Here is a 22,586-nt window from a genome sequence, read left to right as displayed (position 1 = left end):
AAGTGCGTGATTGTTTTGTAATGGTGTTCAAGTTAAACTTTGAATTGTCACTTGGATGTGCTTTCTGAGGGAAATGAGTTCATTATTACTTGTTTGAAGGGTAGAGTAAATAGATTACTTTATCGGCAAATGTATATTCTGTGAGAATAGCGTCGTCTATTCCACGTATAGAATTCTTGTATGATTGAAATTCTATCACTTTATTAGAGAAACAGACAGATGAGTCTTTCTTGTGGTTGTTGAATTAATTTTTCATTGAAAAAGCGTTCTTAAAATGGCGCTGTGAAAAGTTTTTGTAAAGGAGGGGTGAGTGCTGAGAGTGACACACGAGAAACTGCAGCAGCTGTGTACGTCACACGGCTCGTGCAGTGATTGGGTAGCATACGTCACAGGCTGTGTTCTGATTGACTCTCGTAACTCTGACGTGCTGTAAACTGATTGGTTCTTTGAGAAAGAACAATTTCTATTCGTTGAGCAGGGTAGTGACGTAGCTCAACTCTAATTGGCTTGTTGGTGTGTTTCGCGCACGGATTGGCTAGTGTAACGGAACATCCAGGAAATATTTTACGATCATTTCCTCTAATTGGAATTGATTTGAAAAATGAGTTATTATTTTAAACATGTTGAGAAAAAGCCTTCAATGCTTCAAAGGTTTAAAAATTTTATTTCACCTGACAAGAAAATAAAAACGCGAGGTGGTAAATTGCTTCATAAATATAAAACACCTGCAGCGTATATGGAAGGTGAATATGGATATCATACTGTTTTGTGGTTTGATGTCTGGAAGCATTACACTAAAGACGACGGTGTTTTGACTTGGCCAGAAGATGGTTCATTTAATATAAAAATTTAAGAAATTTGAGAGAAAAGATGAACGCTCTTATACCTAAACCAAGACCTACTCAATTTGAAGCTTTAGTTGAATGGGAGGATGAAATGTTTCAACTTCAAAGAGAAGCGAGTGGTATTAAAAGACCTCAGAAAATACCAAGCTATAGACGAGAGACACATGAAGATAGAATGCGAATGTGGAGACAGGGAGACATGTGTGATGGTCTCTATTTAATTAGAGAAATGGTTTTGGGATCTCCTAGTGAAAAAAGATCTGAAAAGAAAAATAATGTAATCATAGAAAGTGAGTCTGAAGATGCAGTTTTAGAAGAAATTTTTACTTCTAATAAAAGAAATGAACCTTTGAGACCTTCTCGATCATTTTCTACTGAAACCACACCAAGTGCTCCTCCTATTAATGAATCTCCAAAATTGTACCCTAATAATTCAGAATCTTTTGAAACTCCAGAAAAATCAGAAACTGGGACAAATGCTGATGTTTACATTGGGGGTAAACATTTTTCGTTAATTTCAAAAGAAAGGGAAGCCCCTAAAATTTTAATGAGAGAAATTAGGGATGAAGAAGTTGTAAATACTTCAGAATATTTACGATCAAAGGAAGAATTAATTCGACAAATTACTAAAGGCATGGAAGCTGTAACTGTTCCAGTAACTATTGGTCCTGTTCAGCCTGTTTTTGAACAAAAGGAAAATAACAGGACAAGTTTAACGATTCCTTTAAATGCAGAAGTTCAAAGGGTTGCTGAAAAATTTTATTCAGATTTATCTGAAATTAATCATGAGAAAACGAAAATGCCTGATTTAACTTTCAATGAAGGCTCTTTTAATAAATCTCCAATGGGTGCAGAATCTGATACTGAGACTTCTGAAAGAAGAGGGTTACATTCAAAACTTGATGTTGCAAAATTAAAAGCAAATTTAAAAGAATTAATAATTGGTACAATTGGTTCTGATAGTCTTAAATTTTGTCGTGATGATGAACTACTGTTCATCTGCAAGAGTATTCAATGGAAAACAAAGAATAAATATGATCAGATGGAGGAACTGGCAGCAGAACTCGAAATTGATTTAAGCAGACAAAAGAATTTTGGAAAACATTATAGATTAGATTCTACAGAAAAAGACATTGAGAATTTGAATTCAATAGGAAGAATAATGCACATAAAAGATTTGATTGTTTACATCAAAAAGCGTGGTGAATTGAGTAAGTGGAGAGTGAAGTAGACTAGAAAGAAGGAGGATGAAAAATTAGAGAAATTATCAAAACAATTTCCAAGGAGAGAAATTGCTGGTGGAGGTTATGTTCATGTTCCTTGGTCGAGACAGGATATTTTACTTTTCACTAATGATTTTCCAAGACTGAGAGAAAAGCCTGTTGAATGGTATCGACAAGTAGACAGGTTTATAAAAGTTTCAAAAGTTCTGTGGATTGATCTGGACGGATTTTTTGACATCGTTGTTCCATCAGATCTTTGGACAGAATGTAAAATTGCTATAGGTTGGCCAAAAGAGGAACCAGAGCGAATTAAAGAAACTGGTGCTCCAGCTCCAATAGTAATGGATTTTTACGGAAAGGTGATTTATTGGTTAAAACAGAAAATTGCTCCAAAGGAAGTGGACTGGGTTAAAATAGATCGAACTAATCAGGAAGCTAAAGAATCAGTTCATTCATTTTATGAAAGGTTACTATTAGTTTTCAAACAATACAGTGGTTATGAAAAATTAGACGAAAAAGATATGAGCCATTTTATTTACAGATTTGTTTATGGTCTTAGACCTGAAGTTGGGGAAATGATTAGAAATAATATTGTCGGATGGCAATCGCTTTCAGTTGATGACATTTTGAGAAAAGCAAAATATTGTAGTGATGAGTTAGAAGTTAAACAAAAGAAGTTGAAAGAGAAAGCGATGTGGGCTCAAGTAAAAGTAGCTGAGCAACAAATTGCCAGTCTTGAAAATAAAAATGCAAATTTTATTCAAAATCAAAACATGAATCAGGGTCAAGGGAAATTTAAATTTAATAATAATAAAAGATATAATGCTAAAGTTGATAATTTAAAACAGAAATTGCCTTGTTTTAATTGCGGCGAAATTGGACACTGGAAGAGTGAGTGTAAAAACCCACCCAGAAATTTTAAAAATCCATTGTTAAACCCACGGATGCAGAACGATGTTGATCTGCAGCAACAGCTACGTTTGCAGCGTAAACTGAATGACCTGAGTCTTCAGCGACAGCTACAAAATCAATTGATTCAACAGCAGAATCAAATTCCACAGTCTCCCTTTCCTAATTCTGGGGGAAGTCAAAAATATAATCCAGGTGTGGGATTTGAAGGAGATGATCAGGTAATAAGGGCTCAAAGACAAATTGTGCAAAATGCTTCAGGACAGTTTTTGTTAACAGAAAATCAAGGAAGTGATTCTGATGATTACTTCTGACGGTGCCCGAGAGAGGGGGAAGAGTGTGTAATTGGAGCCACTCTTGAGGTTGACCAGTCTGGTCCATTTGTAAATGGGAAAGTTAATGATGTAGACATCACTTTTCTAGTGGACACTGGTGCTACCCGTTCTACTGTTAGATCAGTGGAAATTGAAAACCTACCTCTCTCTGGGGAAACCATCCAAGTAGTCGGAGTAAGTAATCAACAAATTAAAACTGATTTAACAGATCCAGTGCAAGTTGAAATTGGAAATTTTAAAGACAAACATAGATTTGTAGTTTGTAATAGCAGTCCAGTGAATTTACTAGGGAGAGATATTCTGTGTAAGATGAATTGTAGAATATGTTGTTCTCCTGATGGAGTAGAATTACAAACAATGGAAGAAGATGGTTTGTATAGAATGACAATGATGTTAGTAGAAACAGAAGAAACAAAATTGTTTCCTGCTTTTGAAAAAGAAAACTTACCTGTAAAACTAAAGGAGACAGTCAAAGCTGAGATTTGGGATTTGACTGGAAATGAGATGGGTCTGATGAAACATATCGATCCAGTCAAAATCTCATTGAAACAGGGAATAGAATTTCCAAACATTCCTCAGTATAAAATGAAAGCAGAAACCATAGAAGGTGTTATTCCAGTGATTGAAAAATTCATTAAACAAGGTGTTTAAAAGAAATTGATAGTAGCCCTTGTAATTCACCGATTATGGGAAGTAAAAAATCAAATGGAATATATAGAATTGTTCAAGATCTAAGAAAAATTTATCAAATTGTTGTTCCATGTTGTCCTGTTGTTCCAAATCCAGCAGTTATTTTATATCAGATTCCACATGATGCTGAGTGGTATACTGTCATTGATCTTTGCAATGCATTCTTTACTGTCCCTTTACATCCAGAGAGTCAGGAAATTTTTGCTTTCAGGTTCCAAAATAGGACCCTCGCATGGTGTAGAATCCCTCAAGGGTATACAGAGAGTCCTTCTATTTTTAATGAATTGTTGAAGAGATCTTTAGAAGATCTAAATCTACCTGGCAGGTCGACATTGGTGCAATACATTGATGATCTACTAATTGCAGCAAAATCGAGAGAAAATTGTGTGACAGACACAATTGTACTTTTAAATCATCTAGCAGATGAGGGACATAAAGTGTCTCCTGCAAAATTGCAGTTTTGTAAACAAGAAGTGAAATACCTTGGACATAGAATTGCAAAAGGAATAAGACAGGTTACAATTGAAAGAATTAAAATGATTCAAGCAATGCAACCTCCAAGAACTCAAAGACAGGTTAGAATGTTTTTAGGAATGGTTGGTTACTGTCGACAATGGATAAGTGGATTTTCAGTAATTGCGAAACCACTACAGAAATTGACTAAATCAGATGTAAAAGATCCAATTGTTCTTAATGAATCTGAGTTAGAAGCTTTTGAGAATCTAAAAAGAAGCCTATGTGAAGCTCCAGCTCTAGGCATGCCAAATTATGAAAAATATTTTGAACTGTATTGTAGTGAAAGAGAAGGATGTGCATTTTCTGTACTAATTCAAAGACATCGGAATCTGAGAAAACCCATTGCATATTTTTCAGCAGTTCTTGATCCTGTTGCAAAAGCCTTACCAGGTTGCTTAAAAGCAGTTGCAGCAACTAGTGTCAGTTTGGAGCAAAGTGAAGGGATCATTATGGGGTTTCCTGTAAAAGTCTATGTTCCCCATTCAGTTGAAATACTCCTGACAAGGAGTAAGACACAACATCTGACCAGTAATAGATTGACAAAATATGCGAAAGTTATTTTAGGAGCAGATAATGTTTCTATTGCAAGATGTGTGAATTTGAATCCTTCTACATTATTGCCTGATTCTGAAATTGTTGATGAAATTGATGTGGAGCATGAATGCTTGGATGTTATGGAATACTGTACCAAGCCAAGGCAAGATATTAAAGACGAACCTTTGCCTGAATCAGATTTTGTCTACTTTGTAGATGGCTCCTGTTTAAGATCAGAGGGAGGTGTTTTAAAGGCAGCATATTCAGTCTGTACAGTTGCAGATGTTGAAGAAGCATCATGTCTTGAAGGAATTCGTTCAGCACAGGTGGCTGAATTGATTGCTTTAATTCGTGCTTGTGAAATATCAAAGGATTTGAGAGTTACCATAATAACTGATAGCCAGTATAGATACGGAGTTGTGCATGATTATGGACAGCTCTGGTCTCAGAGAGGCTATTTAACTTCAGCAGGATCTCCAATCAAAAATGCAGTATTCATTAAAAGATTAATAGATGGCATTCAATTACCAAAAGAAATTGCTGTTGTGAAATGTGCAGCTCACAAAAAGGGTGAGGATTATATCACCAAAGGCAATGCTTATGCAGATGAGACTGCTAAGTATTGTGCAAGAAATGGTTGTGCATATAATCGGGAAAGGAGTAAAGAAAGTGATTCGAATCCATTGATGCTAACAACAGTGGTTGAAACATGGCAGGAAATTAGAGATTTACAAAATGAAGCTGATGATGAGGAGAAAAATACATGGTTAAAAGCAGAATGTAGACCACGAGATGAAGATAGAGTTTGGACTTACAAAGATGGCAGAGTAGTTTTACCTAATTGTATGATTGCTGACATGGCCAGATTGTATCATGGCCCTGGTCATATTGGAAGGGATTCTATGATCAGACTTTTTAAAGAGACATGGTTTCATACCAAATTCAGAACAATTGCAGAATCTCTTTGTCAGAGGTGTTTAACTTGCCAACAAATGAACCCAAATAGGAAATCAGTTGTAGGTACAGGAATCATAGGTCAGGAGGGTGGCCCTTTTACCAGATTACAAATGGATTTCATTGAAATGCCTTTACACAATTGTTTAAAATATGTTTTAGTGATTGTGTGTTTGTTTTCAAGATGGGTGGAGGCATTTCCAACGCGTCATTGTGATTCGATTACAGTGGCAAAATTGCTTCTTCGAGAAATTATCCCAAGATACGGTTTCCCTGTTACTATTGAGAGTGATGGCGGGGGACATTTTGATAATAAACTTTTGAAACTGATTTGTGAAGCTTTGCTTATTGAGCAGAAAATACACTGTGCATACAGACCAGAGGCATCTGGAGTAGTTGAGCAGATTAATGGAACGATCAAAAACAGGATTGGAAAAATGTGTCTTGATACAAGTATGAAGTGGACAGATGCTCTTCCACTTGTTTTAATGTCTTTACGAAGCATACCTGATAAAAAGACAGGTCTGAGTCCTCATGAAATTCTTATGGGCAGAGTCATGAGACAAGCTTTTGTACCAGTAGGGAAATTGTTGAGCATTAATGACAGTGCTATTTTGGAATATTGCAAAAGACTGTCTGACGTAGTTACTTCTGTGTCTAATCAGGTGGGAAATGAAGTACAATCAGATGACAAAGTACAAACACATGATCTGAGACCTGGAGATTGGGTTAGAACTAAAGTACATCGAAGAAGAAATTGTCTAGTTCCAAGGTGCAGAAAGCTAGACAAATAATTCTAGTAACAACGAATGCAGTAAAGTGTAAAGGATTGAAAAGGTGGATACATCCAAGCCACACGATTCCAATTCCTACTCCTGAAAACTCTGATGAAGAAAGTGATTCTACAGATGATTCTGATTCTGAAGTAGAAGGTGAAAGAAATCCAGATTCTGAAGATCGACAGAGAGGTCGACATCTGGAAAATTTGCAAGTGAATGAAGACTTGAGCAGAAAAGATTTGGAAATCATTGAAATAGACTCTGAAAGTGATGAAGATCTGTTAAAAAGAAATTCAGCAGAAGAGTCTGTCAAGAAAGTGAATGGAGTAGAGACTATTGAAAATTTTGAAGACAGAGAAGCTGAATCAATTGAAATTTCTGACCAGGAGAGTATCGAAAAGCAGAAAATAAGCTCTGGAAGGAGGAACAAGAAACCAGAAACTGGGAAGTTGAAGGTAATTGAAGAAGAGGAGGAAGTCAAATTACCAAGTACCAGTGATGGAAGACAGAGTATAGTTCCTAACAGAGTGAGACTGCCGATTAGAAAAGTTCCTGAGTCAAGAATAGAAATTTCTGATAGTGATTCTGGAGAAAGTGATGTTGATGATCAAGAAGGAAAAGTGAGAAAAAGATCTTGGAAAACTGAAACAAATATAGCAGAACCGAAAAGAAAGATCTTGAGAAAAGGAGAATCATGGCCAAGTGAAAATGGAGGATTGAGAGTCAGGTTGATTAAAAAGTCAAAGGAGCAAGTGAATGAAATCACTAGTCAAAAAGAGCCTGAAAAGAAACTTGAAAAAGGGAGGAAAATAGAAGTAGTGTCTAGAAAAACAAAAAGAATTTTGAGACCTAATCAGAAATATAAATCTCCTGAATGGACTTATCTGATTATTCCTCCTGTTATTGAAATTAACAGCAGTAGTCAGGAAGAGGTTGAGGAAATTAGTGACAATGATTGAAGTGCTAATATAAAACATTTTTGGGTTTTGTTTATAGCAAAAGGCTGAAGAAATTGTGTTAGGTGACACAAGGTCGAAGAAAAGTTGTTTAGTTGGAAATTAACTTGTGACATTAGGTCGAAGAAAAGTTGTTAGAGGACAAACAAAAAAAAAAAAAGATTTTAAAAAGGGGGGTATATAGTCTGAATTTTAGATACATTTTGAAATTTTGTTTTCTTTTTATTACCTTTTTGAGATAAGATTTTCCAAAGATGCCTTATGTTATGGAGCGGAGTACTTCAAGGTGTTCCATTTTCAAGAAATGCTGTAAGATGACTTTGGTGTGTGTGCTCATGTTAATTTTGCTCTTGTTAGTATTGGCTGTTGTTATTCCTTTTGAAATTAGTAAGGATTTATATAAAGTTAACATGACAAACAAAGCTTCAGTTAGTCAAGACAAACATAGTGCAACAGATATAGCTAACAAAGTAATTGATCACAAACCTAAAATTCATCAGGATAAATCTGTTAGTGATTTTTCAAGCAATTCATTCTCAAGGCTTCTGGGAGAATATGTTAAGGTAATGAGTGTTAAAGATTGCTACGTCTGTGTAAAATTACCTGCTTCTGTTTCTGAGGGAGTGACATACAATATGCTTCCTCTCACATATGGGATAACTTGTAGTGTGTTAGCTAGTTTATTTTATCAGACTGGTCGTTTAGAATATTACTATTCAAATTTTGATGAGATTTTTGCAAATTTGAAAATTGAGAGTGCTTTGAATAAACATAAAAAAGCTAAACAGATGAGGGAATTATTTTTAGTCACTAACGAACTTACTTATGAGTATGCTTACAAGAATAATTTAACCTGCAAATTAAGAGCTGAAGAAAAGTCTTTCCTGAATCTTGTTGAGGAGAGAAGAGCAATTTATAAGAGAAATAATATAGTCCAACAGACTAAATCTAAATTCTGGCAAAAAGAGGATGAGAAGCTTAATGGCAAGACTTTTGATAATGTTGCAATACACATAGACAAACCAATTAGTGGTAAGCTTTGTATTAGAAGGGATAATACACTTTTTGATAATTATTTTGTAGGTGCTAGTAATTGTGAGGACACTTATCAAATTATGGGAGGTTGGGGATTCAAAGGTGGCAAAGATCCAATTTTTCCTGGGATTTACTTTATTTGTGGTGATAAGGCTTATTATAACCTTCCAGATCATTGGTATGGGACATGTTTTGTGGGGCTTGTTTTTCCAAAGATATTTCATGTTGACAGAAATGAAGAAGGACTGTTTAAAATTAATAATCATATAAATAGATATAAAAGAGTACGTTTTTCAGAAATTTTGGGAGATATTTTTGAAGCAGTAATACCTTTAGTAGGTATAACCTTGAATGCAGGAAGGATCAGAAAATTATCCACAATTGTTGACAGATTGTCAACTGACACAGCAGATGGTTTCCAATTAGTGAATGTTGAGGTCATTGCAATTAGATCTATGGTGATGCAAGATCGCCTTGCCTTAGACATACTCCTGGCAAAAGAGAGAGGAGTCTGTGGTATTTTACATGTTTAGCACTGCTGTACTTATATCCCTGATGAAATTAAGAATATTGAGATGTATATCAAAAACATTACAGAAATGCATTCAGAAATAGTTCCTTTAGAAGAGGATGATTTTTCAGAGCGACTTACAAAGAGATTCCAGGCTATTAAAACCTGGTTTCAAGAAATTGGTGGTTCAGTTCTTGGCAAGATTTTAACACCTTTGTTTGTAATAATATTTATAGTAGTTTTGACAAAAATTAGTTGCATGTTACACAAGAGAAAGAAACACATGAAGGAAAAGAAACGAATTTATAAGATCAAAAAGGAACAGGAGAAGGAAATTGAGTTACAAGAGTTACGTAGAGTTCAATATGATAGTTGCAAAGATTTTGCAGAGACAAATTTTTAGAAAACACTAATACAAATGAATTCGAACCATTTTCGGTTAGTCAAAATTTTACTAAATTTTGGGTGTGGTGTGGTGATTTGTTAATCACCAGATGAGGGAGTTGATGGAGCGAGATTTGGAAATAATTTATTCAACTCGTGAAGTCACACTTCCATAATGAAAAAATAACTTTATTAACGTTTGATGCTGTGTTTGTATTAATTCAACCTAGAATAAGCTTACATTACACGTGGGATATTAACGTGTGTGCTCATAAACGTGCATATTTGTTGCATCTTTTTGTTCGTGCAAATTAATAAATTAATTTTGTCCTTTTGTCATGTTATAACTAATTGCGGCTGTTCTTAAAAGTAGCATGTGCTTGTTTTGCTTTCCTTGTCTATGTGGTGTCACTCTATTCTCTATAGGTGCATAAAGAATTTCGATGGATTTAAACAAGACTGGTAGATATAATGCTGCTTTATTTGTTTGCTTTGGCTAGGTAATTTAGACTAATGGGTTAATCATTAGCAATGTTGGGTGGCAACAGAACATATAATATTTCTTACATTAATTATTCTTTTGTGTTTGTTTATATATTAGTGGACGTTAAATTGACTGCTTTTGGGCCTAGTTTACTCGAGTTTGCAAATAAATTCTGCACGGAGCAAGAGAGAGTCCTTTCAAAGAAAGATTTCCTTTCGGTGGCAACATTTGGAAAGCGTGGTGTGTTTCTAGCAGTTTCCCACTCGGACAAGGCCAAGGCCAGGAACCGGCAGGAGGAACATTTGATAACTTTGCATCCGAGGAAGCGAAATGACATGATGAAAAATTTTATGCAAGAAAATGTTGCAATCTGAGGAAGCCTCGGAGCTCGAATGCTAGAGACAATGGACTCTAAGAAAGTGACGGAACTGATGTTTTGAAAATGAGGTGACATGTCACTTGTCACTTGTGAACCAATGGGACTCCGACTTTTTCAGAAAAGAATTACTTTTACTTAGAATAGTTAGCGTAGTAAGGTATAAAAACCCATTCCCCGTGGAAGGGTTATGCTCGCTGCTGCTTTTGCTGACCTTTGGAAGAGGGTGTCGTGCTGACGGACTTCACTTGGAGCATGTAAGAACCCTCAAAGACTTTACTTTATTTCCATTTATTTAGCTTAGTTAGGTACTTAGGTTTTGAAAAATGCTAAACTAATAAATACTTTTGCAATAATAATTTTGGAACTTATAATGTTTTTACTCGCAATAATTCTAATAAAAATGCTTTAATAAAAATTACATTTACGAAATTATAATAAATAGCTAATAAAATCTTACTTTTGAAAACAAGCTGGTCTTGACATTTCATGGGTTCAGGTTACCATTAGCTAGATTCTATCGCCATGAGTGGCTTAATAAATAGTTAGGTTTATTGAAATGATGATATCCATTTACCGCGGTTGTATATAAATGTATATAATTTGTGAATAGGTTGATTAGGCCACATGGTTTGGTTGGTCATAATATGTCATGTTTGATTAATGGGCCTTTGTGTTTAATTAGTGATTATTAGTGTAAGTTGTAAAGTTGGGTAGCGTAATTTATGACATATTTTCTATAGGCCGCTGGATCACATCAACCCAGATTCTTGCATCTGCCGCTAACTGCTTTGATCCAACCTAACATCTGTGTTTATCCTCATCCATTAATCTATCCACACATCTGATCCTCCCTTCAGCCATCCATCCATTCATCTGCCTCTACCTGCACCCATCTTCCATATATATCCATAGCTACATATCTCCATGCATCGCTACATCTGTAGCTACTTGCATCCCTCTGCCTGGATTTACATGCATCCTTCTGGAGCTGTATGAATCCATCCAACTGCATCTACCTGCATGCATCGATCAATATGCATATCTGAAGCTACCTGCATCCATCCATCCATGTGCAGCCATTTGCATCCATCCATCATCCATTCATTATCGCTACCTTCATCCATTCATTTGCAGCTGTCTGCTTCCATCCATTCATCCACAGCTACCTCCATCAATTCATACACCTGCAGCGCCCTGCATCTATTCATATATCTGCAGCTACTTGCATCCATCCATCCATCCACAGCTACTTGCATTGATCAATCATCAATCACTACTTGCATCCATTCATCCATCTGAAGCTACCTATAGAAACCATCCATCTGCAGGTAACAGCATTCATCGATACATCTGCAGCTGCGGACATCTACCTATGCATTTATCTATTTATAAAGACATACATATACAGCTACCTGCATCCATCCAACCATACACTTGCAGCTACCCTCATCCACTTGTACATTCATCCATCTGTAGTTACTTGCATCAATCTGGAGCTACCTGCATCTATCTGGGCATCCATACTACAATATATATATATACACGTGTATTCCACACAAACTCGGACTTGACGCATGTAAGCACTTTCTAGCACAGAGATCCATTTCACACTTGTATCACACTGAAATGTTGATGGAAATGATGTATATATGTTTAACTGAAAATGTCTTCCTTTTCGACAACAAAATATTCAGGCAAACCCTTGGTACATCAATGGGGACTTGTTTTGCCCCGTCATTTGCAGGCCTTTTTATGGGGCATTGGGAGGAAAAGGTAGTCTATCAGTTACCCATATTCGCTGAGAAGGTGGCAAAATGGGTCAGGTATATAGACGATATTTTTGTGGTGTGGAGGGGAACTGAACAAGAAGCAACTGACTTCGTGGCAATGCTAAACATTAACAACTACAACCTTAAATTCACAAGCCAGTGGTCAAAGGAAACACTCGAATTTCTGGATCTGAGTCTGAGAATAGAGAACAACAAATTGGAAAGTTCGCTATGCAGGAAAGTGACTGCGGGAAATAGCATCCTACATGCTAGAAGCTGTCACCAATATTCTCTCATAAACAGCATCCCATTGGGAGAATTGTTAAGGGCAAAACGAAACTGCAGCACAGAAAGTAGCTTTAAAGTTGAGGAAGATATAATGACATCACGTTTCCTAGCAAGAGGGTACTCAACAAAGGTGATAAACAAAGCAAAGGCAACAGCAGCAGAAAGGACAAGAGATTCAATCTTGCAGAAAGACACGACAAAAGACAAGGTAGAATCAGGAACAACTAGGTTCATCACCACTTACAGCAATAAAGCGTACACTGTTCGAAAATGCTTACAGAAGTTTTGGCCCATACTACACACAGACCCTGACCTGACCAAATGTGTGGCATCTGAACCACAAGTAACTTTCAGAAGAACTAGATCACTGAAATATTTCCTATGCAGAGCAGTAGAACCCCCAAAAACCAGAATACAGGGAGTACAGGGATTCTATACATGCAGAAACTGTAAAGCATGTAAGAACAGCAGGAACAGAAAGGAAGTCACTTTATCAGAAGGCACTGTCCCGTTCAAAATTGTAGAACACACCTCGTGCAACACGGACTTTGCAGTCTATGCCCTTTTTTGCCCATGTAAAAAAGCCTACATAGGGAGTACTGTTAAAAAAGCAAAACTCAGAATACTCGAACATTTAAGAGCAATATAACACGGGGACAAGCAATATCCCATCGCTCGCCACTTCGAAAGCCATCACATACAAAACACAGACTTGTTAAGTTTCTGTGTTCTTGAAACGGTTAAACAAAATGAGAGAGGGGGAAATAGAACCCAAAGCCTACGACGTCTGGAGTCAAGGCTTATTATACAGTACAGAACCATGACACCAAGAGGGCACAATTGTGACGAGGAGCTAGAAGTACATTTGGGGTAAGAAGAGTCAGGGTAGTGAACAATACATGATGTTTCTATACGCTTTTCTATGTGCTAAAAGGGTGTAACGAAGAAAATGAAATAACTGTACCAGTTAAAAGGTGTTAAATTCACCAGCTCGCAAAAATAGCTTGTTTTTATTCAACTCACTGTCAGTAGAAATGTTTATTCATATTTATTATCAGTTGTTCCAGGAGAAGGAATTAATAAGTTCTATTATTGTTTCCTTTTTTTGACAGGCCACACAAAACATTCAATTGGAAGATAAAACAAGGAGGATGAGAATCCATGTTAAAATAAGAACAAAGTAATGTATCTTATAGTTGGGATGTGCCAAATAATCTTTGAGTACCCACTTGGGCAGAAAATAAGGAGTTTATTCAATAAGAGATTTAGCCCACATGGGCAGAACAGCTATTAAAGTATATAATTCCTATAAAATGTCGTAGAAGGGAATGAAATGTGTGACGATCCCTGACAATTATACAAAACTTGTAGTTTATTTTTAAACAAAAGATACTTGTTATTTACAAACCAAAAGATTACAGCTTGAGAATGCTTTGTGAAATTAACAGACAATGCTCAATGAATATTATGTTGAAAATGTCTTCCATGAATGATACTGTGTAGTCTGTTTTCAATGGCACCTGGAAATAGATCACATGTTCATTTAAAAATCACTTTTACTTCACTGACGGTACTCGTGACCAAGAGACAGGGTCTCGAAACGCGTCGAGTGAGTGTTGCCGTTTTGAAAATAAATCACTGCTAATGCAATTGGAGTCCGTGGTGGTTGTTTTTCCAAGGAGTTTGGAATCAAATACAACGTTTTGAATAGATATATATATATATATATATATATATTCACAGAAAAAACCATAGGTTATAGACCATATATAGTTAGGAATTAGCATTTACAAAACCTTGAAAATTCACTGAAAAAACCATAGGTTATAGACCATATATAGTTAGGAATTAGCATTTAGAAAACCTTATTTTACTCACACAAAACCATTGAAATTCCATATATAGTTAGTTGCACTAACTATATATCGCGCACCCGCAATCCACTGCTGATGATGTCACATATTACATCATTCATGACATGGTCAGTGACATCACTGATGACATCACTGATTACATCATCCAGTGACTGTGTGTTTCTGAAAAGTTTAAATATGTTTTACATATTGAAGAATGAGTAGATGTAGAAGTGTCTGGATGAAGGATTTAGTAGGTGCGTGACTGACTGTATGAGTGAGTGATTAAATGTGTCTCACTGAGTGCATGGGTTAGTGACTAAACTGTCTTAATTTGTGCATCATTATGTCTGTTGTTCTGTAAACTGCTGCATGTGTTGATCAGTAGCTATATGAGTAACTATATGGGTTATTGATTGATTGCCCAAGTATTTGTATGGGAGACTGAGTGTGTGTGTGGCTAGCTGGGAGGTGTGTGACTCTGTGCAGATCAATCTGTACTTGTATCAATGATTGTATAAGAAGGTAAGTATGTGTTAGTATATGTTTGAAAATGTAAGGTGCTCTATGTTTAACTGTATAGACAAGAAAATGGAAGTGTCATTGATTCTTTACAGGACTGACTAGGTGTGTGAGTAACTCCATGGATGAGTGGCAGACTGTGAGTGTCTGTATAGGTGTATGAGTGCATATGATAGTGTTGTAAAGATGAGTGATTGTATGTATGAATGATTGTATGGGTGAATGAGTGAAGGTGTGTGTAGACGTAGCAATCAGTGAGTGCATATGTAGTAACTAGTATTGGTGTGTCAATGGTTTCAAAAATTATACTCTCTTTTTAACACTGGGTGAAACAGAGGTTATATTAAAATGTGAGGAGATGCATTGTATTGTCACATGAATGATATCATCAGTGATGTGGTCATTGATGTCAAATGAGATGTCATCAGTGATGTCATCAGTGATGTCATTTGAGATGTCATCAGTGATGTCATCAGTGATGTCACTGACCATGTCATGAATGATGTAATATGTGACATCATCAGCAGTGGATTGCGGGTGCGCGATATATAGTTAGTGCAACTAACTATATATGGAATTTCAATGGTTTTGTGTGAGTAAAATAAGGTTTTCTAAATGCTAATTCCTAACTATATATGGTCTATAACCTATGGTTTTTTCAGTGAATTTTCAAGGTTTTGTAAATGCTAATTCCTAACTATATATGGTCTATAACCTATGGTTTTTTCTGTGAATTTCATTGGTTTTTTAACAGCTAATATCTGTAGCTGTAAAATGTATTCTTCTTTAAATCCAAAAATATATTTTATATGTTTATGAATAATTTTTTTTTTTTTAATTTTTTTTTCTTCGTTCCCGCTTCGCGAATCGGGAAGCTTCCCGTTAGCTGACCTTGATGCCGCGAAATAGACCGCGAGCCAGTAAACGTTTCTTTACCGCAAGTGCCGCGTTAGAAAACAACATCGTGACGCCTCCCGTCCGCATGACGTTTCACGTTGTCGCGTGATACGTCATATGACGTGCTACGTTAGCGAACTGGTACGCGAAGCGAGTCGCAAAGCGCAGGTTTCTGGAAGCAAACCGGGAGGCCCTGCAAAGCGCTTAACGTAAACACAGCAAGTCATGTGACTTGGTAATAACACTTTTCATTGGTTCATTTCACTTTTGGTTTCCTAATGATGTAAGACTAGGTCATATAATCTAAAATGAACACTTTTGATTGGTTGAGAACTCTTGTTTTTCCCAAATGATGAAAATCCCTCCTTCTTTCCTCACTCTGACTTTCATCATTGTGAGAGAAATACCCTTTGTGATCACTGAGCAATGGCTTCTTTAGTAGCTTCAGCTGGTGCTTCCCCACCACCTCCACCACATCCAAGGAAGAGTGGACCACCTGCTCAAGTTATAATTCAACAAGAAGAAGAAGAAGAGGAACAGGACGACGAGCACGAAGAGAGGCAGTTTTTGCCTGAGCAGCCCAGGACGTCTCACCGGAAAGAAAACTTCATTTGGCAATTTTTTAAAATTCCCAAAGGTCAGAAAAAAGTAAATGCAAGATACGTAACTTGCCTTATATGTCAAGATAGACTGTCCAGAGGAACCGAGAAAAAATACAGTTTCGGAAACTACACAATGCATCGCCATATGACTAGGTGGCATCCTAACAACTACAGTGCTGCACAGTTTCGGAACGACCTAGATAATCTCCCTATTATGGCCAGAAGATCTGTTGTACCGGAAGTAACGGGACCAGAGGGCAGGGAGATGGTGCCAAACATACAAATGAAATTTGGTGAAGTAAAACACATCTGCGTATTTTGCGATGGATTCATTTCCTACGGAGAAAAAAGCATCACTCTGATCAACAGAGCTATTGACTATCATATGCAAGTTTGTACGAAACGCCCAAAATAATAAATACTTCTTTTTTTGTTTTGTTGCTCCTGTTGAGCCCTTTACAATGAATCGTTTTCATTGCCCCCTCCAAGAAAAACCCCCAAAAATATAAAACTGTTCAGAAAAATTCAAAAAAAGTAAAAAAATGTTCCGAAAAATAATAAAAAAAATATAAAACAACAAAAACAATAAAAAAAAAGTTCTTTTCAGAACTACCTCCCCATTATTAAAAAAATGGTACAATATTTGGAACTGTGCCAACCTCTATTTCTCTTAGTTCGCTTCCCTGTTCGCTCGCCGGTACGCGAACCAGAAGCGAACCAAAAACAGTAAGTATAAGGGAAGGAAACAGACACTTATGTTAAAAGAAAGACAGCTATAGGGGAGTAAACTAGAGATACTATTACCCGTAATCCACTGCTGATGATGTCACATATTACATCATTCATGACATGCTCACTGACATCATCAGCAGAGGATTGCGGGTTTTTTGGCAACGTGCCTTATCCACGGTTTAATAACGCTGCCTTTTGCTTTATATAAGTTTTCAAATTGTATGAAATATATACCAATAGGTCGTTATGAACCTTTAGGTAGTGCTTTTCTTCATGAGGTTTGGTCGCTTCCATACACATACAGATGTTTCAAAGATGATCAAGAAGTTTATCTGAATGGAGAGGAATGCACTGAGACGCCAGATCATTCACTAATGTGTAGGCACATACAGTTACACGGTTCATGCAACAAACACCGACCAAATATGGCTTGCGTGTTGCAAGGCACGCCAGTTCCTGCTATCATCCCCACGTTCAAGTTGTTGGAAAATGGTAGTTATTTGATGCTCAATAATAAAGATTGTTCTGAGTTAATTGAAAAGGGTCTGCACCTCTGTACGGGTGTTCGCTATGTGAAGCACGAAAGTTTCACGGGCCGAACTCAAGGCCACCTCTCTCTGAGACAAAAGAGCTCTTATTCTTGCCATGCCGTTGAAATCTGTCCCAAGGTTGGTATTTGTGGCCAGATTGAAAACTCCCTATGTTCATGTGTGGGAGGAAATAGAACATTTCTGCAGCAAATAACCCGTTCACTTACTGTTACGATAAAAGGAATACTTTTAATTCAGATTTGCCTTTCAATTTCAGCAAGATGGTTCCGACTATCTTTAACGCATCCTCCACAAAGACCCTGGCGCACTTTTTTAAAGTTGTTACCAGTGGTCTCGTGACTTCATTTGAGAAAATCTTTGGAGTCATCCCTGCTTCCTTTCATTCTATTTTCTCCACTCTGGTTCGTGGATTGGCATTTTTACTTGCATTACCAGCGGACGCTCTTGTGCTTTTTTACATTTTTAAATATGGATGTCCCTCCTATGCAACCTCCCACCCTGCAGCTGCTGACACTGTTCCGCAATCGCATGCTAGAATATTATGGCACAATGCCGTTGGCGATATTAAGCACGGCATATGGATTATCTTTTCGATTCTCCTACTTCACCTGTGTCCAGCCTGTATTTCACTGCCTGACCTGTGATTTCGATTGGGCCATTGATTTGTGTCTCTGCGGACCGGTTTCTCCTGACGTCGACTTTAATCAGCTGATGACTCCTATCATTACTCACGAGTTGGTTTGTCCTGGCGAAAGGATTATGGCTGTGGCATTGATGCATGGACTACTTGGTCCCTGGAATTTACTGGCGGCAGCACAGTCTTTCTTGGAACAGAGCTTTCTTGAAAACCCACCGAGCTGTCCTCTGATGGTGATAGAGGATCCGGTGCTGGGAGAGCACGTATGTTCTTTTCCGCTTTTAAATTGGATGGCTGAACTGTTTTCGGATGAAGACGGTGACTTCCTATTGGAGGCTGTTGCAGCTTATTTTGCATACACAGTTATGTCATAGACCTTTTTCATGTTTGATATGCTGAGTACTAGCATTTCATTGACAATTCATTGACTTATTTGTCAAGTTTTTATTATTTACCTTGCCTATTGGCTTAAGACTCGATAAAGTACTTGGCTGTTTTATTTTTCTTTAGCATTAAATTTTCCTAGTTTTTAATGCTTTACCTTGCGGACCGTCCACATATAAACTTGCAATCTGCTCTCATGAGATGGCACTTCTATTATCTTATTCAGTTCGTTTCCGGATCATGGGGAGGTGTCATCTAGGTCCTGGATATCTTTACACCGTGTTAAGTTAGCATGGGCTCATTACCGGTTTAAACGCCATTTTTCCTTTTTTGCAACTTCTGCACACGACACTTAGTTGTTGCTTTAGCTTTCCACCTAGTAGTTCATCGTGGTTTACATGAGAATAATATGTTATTGCTCTACTATCTGCTTTGCTTGTTAAACTATATCTGTACAGCGAGTGCTAAAGTTTCAAGAACAACACGATACAGAATTGTTATGAGGTCTGATCTCCACGACTTCATACTCATAACATAAGTGCAACTTCTGCCAATTCTGGGCATGAGGCGGGTTTTATATTGCTTTGCCGAACACACATACACAACAGTTGATGCGGTTCACATGAAGAGAGAGCTGGTGTATGCTGATGTGATTCCTTCAAATCTAAGACACTAAAGTATGGGCACGCCCTAAACCAACACAAAGAGACCTTCTTAGCAAATAATATAATATGTGTATTAGGGAGGGTGAGATATAAGCAGCCGCGGGCCGTGGAGGGAGTTACGGTGAGGCAGGGAGGCGGGGAGGGGGAGAAGCAGGGTGGAGCCCTCTCTACCCTGCCCCTCCCCCTCCCCGCCTCCCTGCCCCACCGTAACTCCCTCCACGGCCCGCGGCTGCTTATAAGTGTTGCTAACTCTTATTCATTTACAGCATGTTAACATACTGTCACCATTCGCTTTTTATGTACTAGTAACTATGCTGGTAATTTTGCTACTGATAATATGTGTACTTGTATTCTCCACCCTGCTTCTCCCCCTCCCCGCCTCCCTGCCTCACCGTAACTCCCTCCACGGCCCGCGGCTGCTTATAAGTGTTGCTAACTCTTATTCATTTACAGCATGTTAACATACTATCACCATTTGCTTTTTATGTACTAGTAACTATGCTGGTAATTTTGCTACTGATAATATGTGTACTTGTATTATCTAAGATACTACGCCTGAGAAGACGGCATTAGTAAATAAACATTTCAAATACACATGTGTTCTTCTTAACTCCATGTTCTGGTTTCTAAGAAATATATAACGACTGACTGTTCATGAGTTCCACGTATCCTGAGGTACTATAAGTTCATATTCTGGATTGTCTAAACATTGAGAGTTTGTTATATCCAATGTGACACTGTACCTAGCTTGCTAAGGAGTTTTTGATTACTAACGTGAATTTTGGGACACCCTAATTCGCCGAGGTTCCAATCCTCTGTCCACAGTTCTGTGTGAGAACAGAAACCCTGCGACAGGGGCACCCCCGACCCTTGCTGGAGCTTCATCACACTTGCGATACAACTCCAGCAATGCGCCACCTTTACGGCACAGATACATCACGCATCTGTGCTGTTTTTGCCCCATGATGCGCCGCATTGTAAATGCAGCACACCATAGGTGACGGAACAGCGGCACAGAATGACTAACACATCCCTGGTGATGCGCCAGTCATCATAAATGTATCCCTATGCTTCTTATCTTGTTAGAGATGAACCGCCATATGTATCATCAAAGTTTTTTGCATTTCCTAAATAGCGAACTTTAAGGAATAAATAGCGATTCTTTACCATTCCTAGTTTGCGATTAGCTATTTGCTAATTACAAATTACCCATTCATTTCCTTCATTTCCATAGGGCGGTTGGACTCACTTTTAGCTCGAACGGCTGAATGGATTTCCACGAAACTTGGCAAAATTGTAGGGACTGGTAGCCCGATGTGCCTTTGCTATGTCTCAAGATATATGCTCCAGTGGTTTTTACGAAAATTAACTTTGAAAAATATATATTGGGCTACATTGGCCTATATATATGTTGGAGCCCAAATGTAGCCCAATGTAGCCCAATGAAGCCCAATGTAGCCCAATGTAGCCCAAAGATGGCCGCCAGACACACAAAAAACAAATGTAGCCCAAATATCAGCCAGATGTAGCCCAACTATAGCCCAGTGACAGAATGACCAATCAGCTTCGCAAACCTCCGTTACGCGAAGCGGAGCGCTGTTACAGATATATATCTTTTTTTGAACGTTAATTTCTCAAAATCCACTGGAGCACATATATTGAGACCTAGCAAAGGCACATCGGGCTACCAGTCCCTAATATTTTGCCAAGTTTCGTGCAAATCCATTCAGCCGTTCGATTATTATTATTATTTCTTTTTTTTGCCCCGCGGGGCCCTTTTAAAACCTCCACATCAAACCTAGGGGGTCAGCGAGGATCTACTATGCCCCCTTATAGTTATTTCCCCCTTTGTTTTGACCTCCTCTTGTCTCTCGATCCTACCGAGAGACAAGATGGCGGCCGCTACGGACTTTTTGGAATGTTGACAGACGCCGGAGAACCAATCAGCTTCGCTTCACAAAGCTCCGTTGCGCGTAAAGTACGCGTCCTGGGACGCTGCCAGGTCCGCTGTTACAGATATATATCTTTTTTTAAACGTTAATTTCTCAAAATCCACTGGAGCACATATATTGAGACCTACAAAAGGCACATCGGGCTACCAGTCCCTACAATTTTGCCAAGTTTCGTGCAAATCCATTCAGCCGTTCGGGCTAAAAGTGAGGCCAACCGCCCTATGGAAAACTCAATGTTAAAAACACGTTTTGGGACCCCCCTTTTTTCTCGGCCCCCCCTTGACAAACCCCCCCCAAATTTTCAAGGGCTGCTCAGAAACAAAATGTGCCATTTTCCTGAAAAGTTCAGCCAATTCCGTCCACAAACGCCAAAGTTATTAGACATAGAATTTTCAAAAATCCCATAGAGAAAAAATCCTAACTATATATACCTACTGGCGACCGCCAGTAGGTAATATATGTATATATATATTCACTGGAAAAACCATAGGTTTCACACCAGTTATAGTTAGCTGGAAGTTTTACTCGCATAAAACCATTGAAATTCCCACGTTATAGTTAGTTGGACTCACCATAACTTGCGCGTGCAATGCACTGCTGATGTCGTCACATATTACATCACTCATGACATGGTCAGTGACATCACTCATGACATCACTTATGACACCATCCATTGAATGTGTGTCTTTCTGAAAAATAAATATTAGTGAGTAATGTTTAAATATTTAAATATATGTATTAATGTTTCACTTTGTGTATAAGTGGCTGCATGGGTTGGTGAGTAGCTACATGTGTAGGTATATGGGTTATTAGATGTTTTTCTTAGTATCAGTATGAGTGTCTGTATGGTTTGGTGGGGGTGTTACTTAGCACATAGATGCATGAATGACTGACTCTCTGTTTGTATGTGTTTTGAATACAGCATATGTGCAGGACTGTATGGGTGGATGAGTGTGTATATGTGTATGTTAGTGAGTGAATGACTGTCTCACTAGTTTCTTTATCAGTAACTACATATGTTTTAATCTAGTATATGTGAATATTGATGTATATAAGTGAGTATATGTGAGAGTAAGAGATTGTAAGAGTTCCTGTTTAAATAAGTATGTGTTTCTATAAGTGATTGTTTAAGAGAATAAATATGTGTAAATTTCCTTAGAAGTAAAATGATAGTGTGTGTATAGCTCTATATGCAAATAA

The sequence above is a fragment of the Lissotriton helveticus genome, chromosome 4_1, assembly GCF_964261635.1.
Source record: "Lissotriton helveticus chromosome 4_1, aLisHel1.1, whole genome shotgun sequence".
Taxonomy (NCBI): Eukaryota; Metazoa; Chordata; class Amphibia; order Caudata; family Salamandridae; genus Lissotriton; species Lissotriton helveticus.
The sequence above is the reverse complement of the archived record's forward strand: the minus strand, read 5'-3'. Positions refer to the sequence as shown.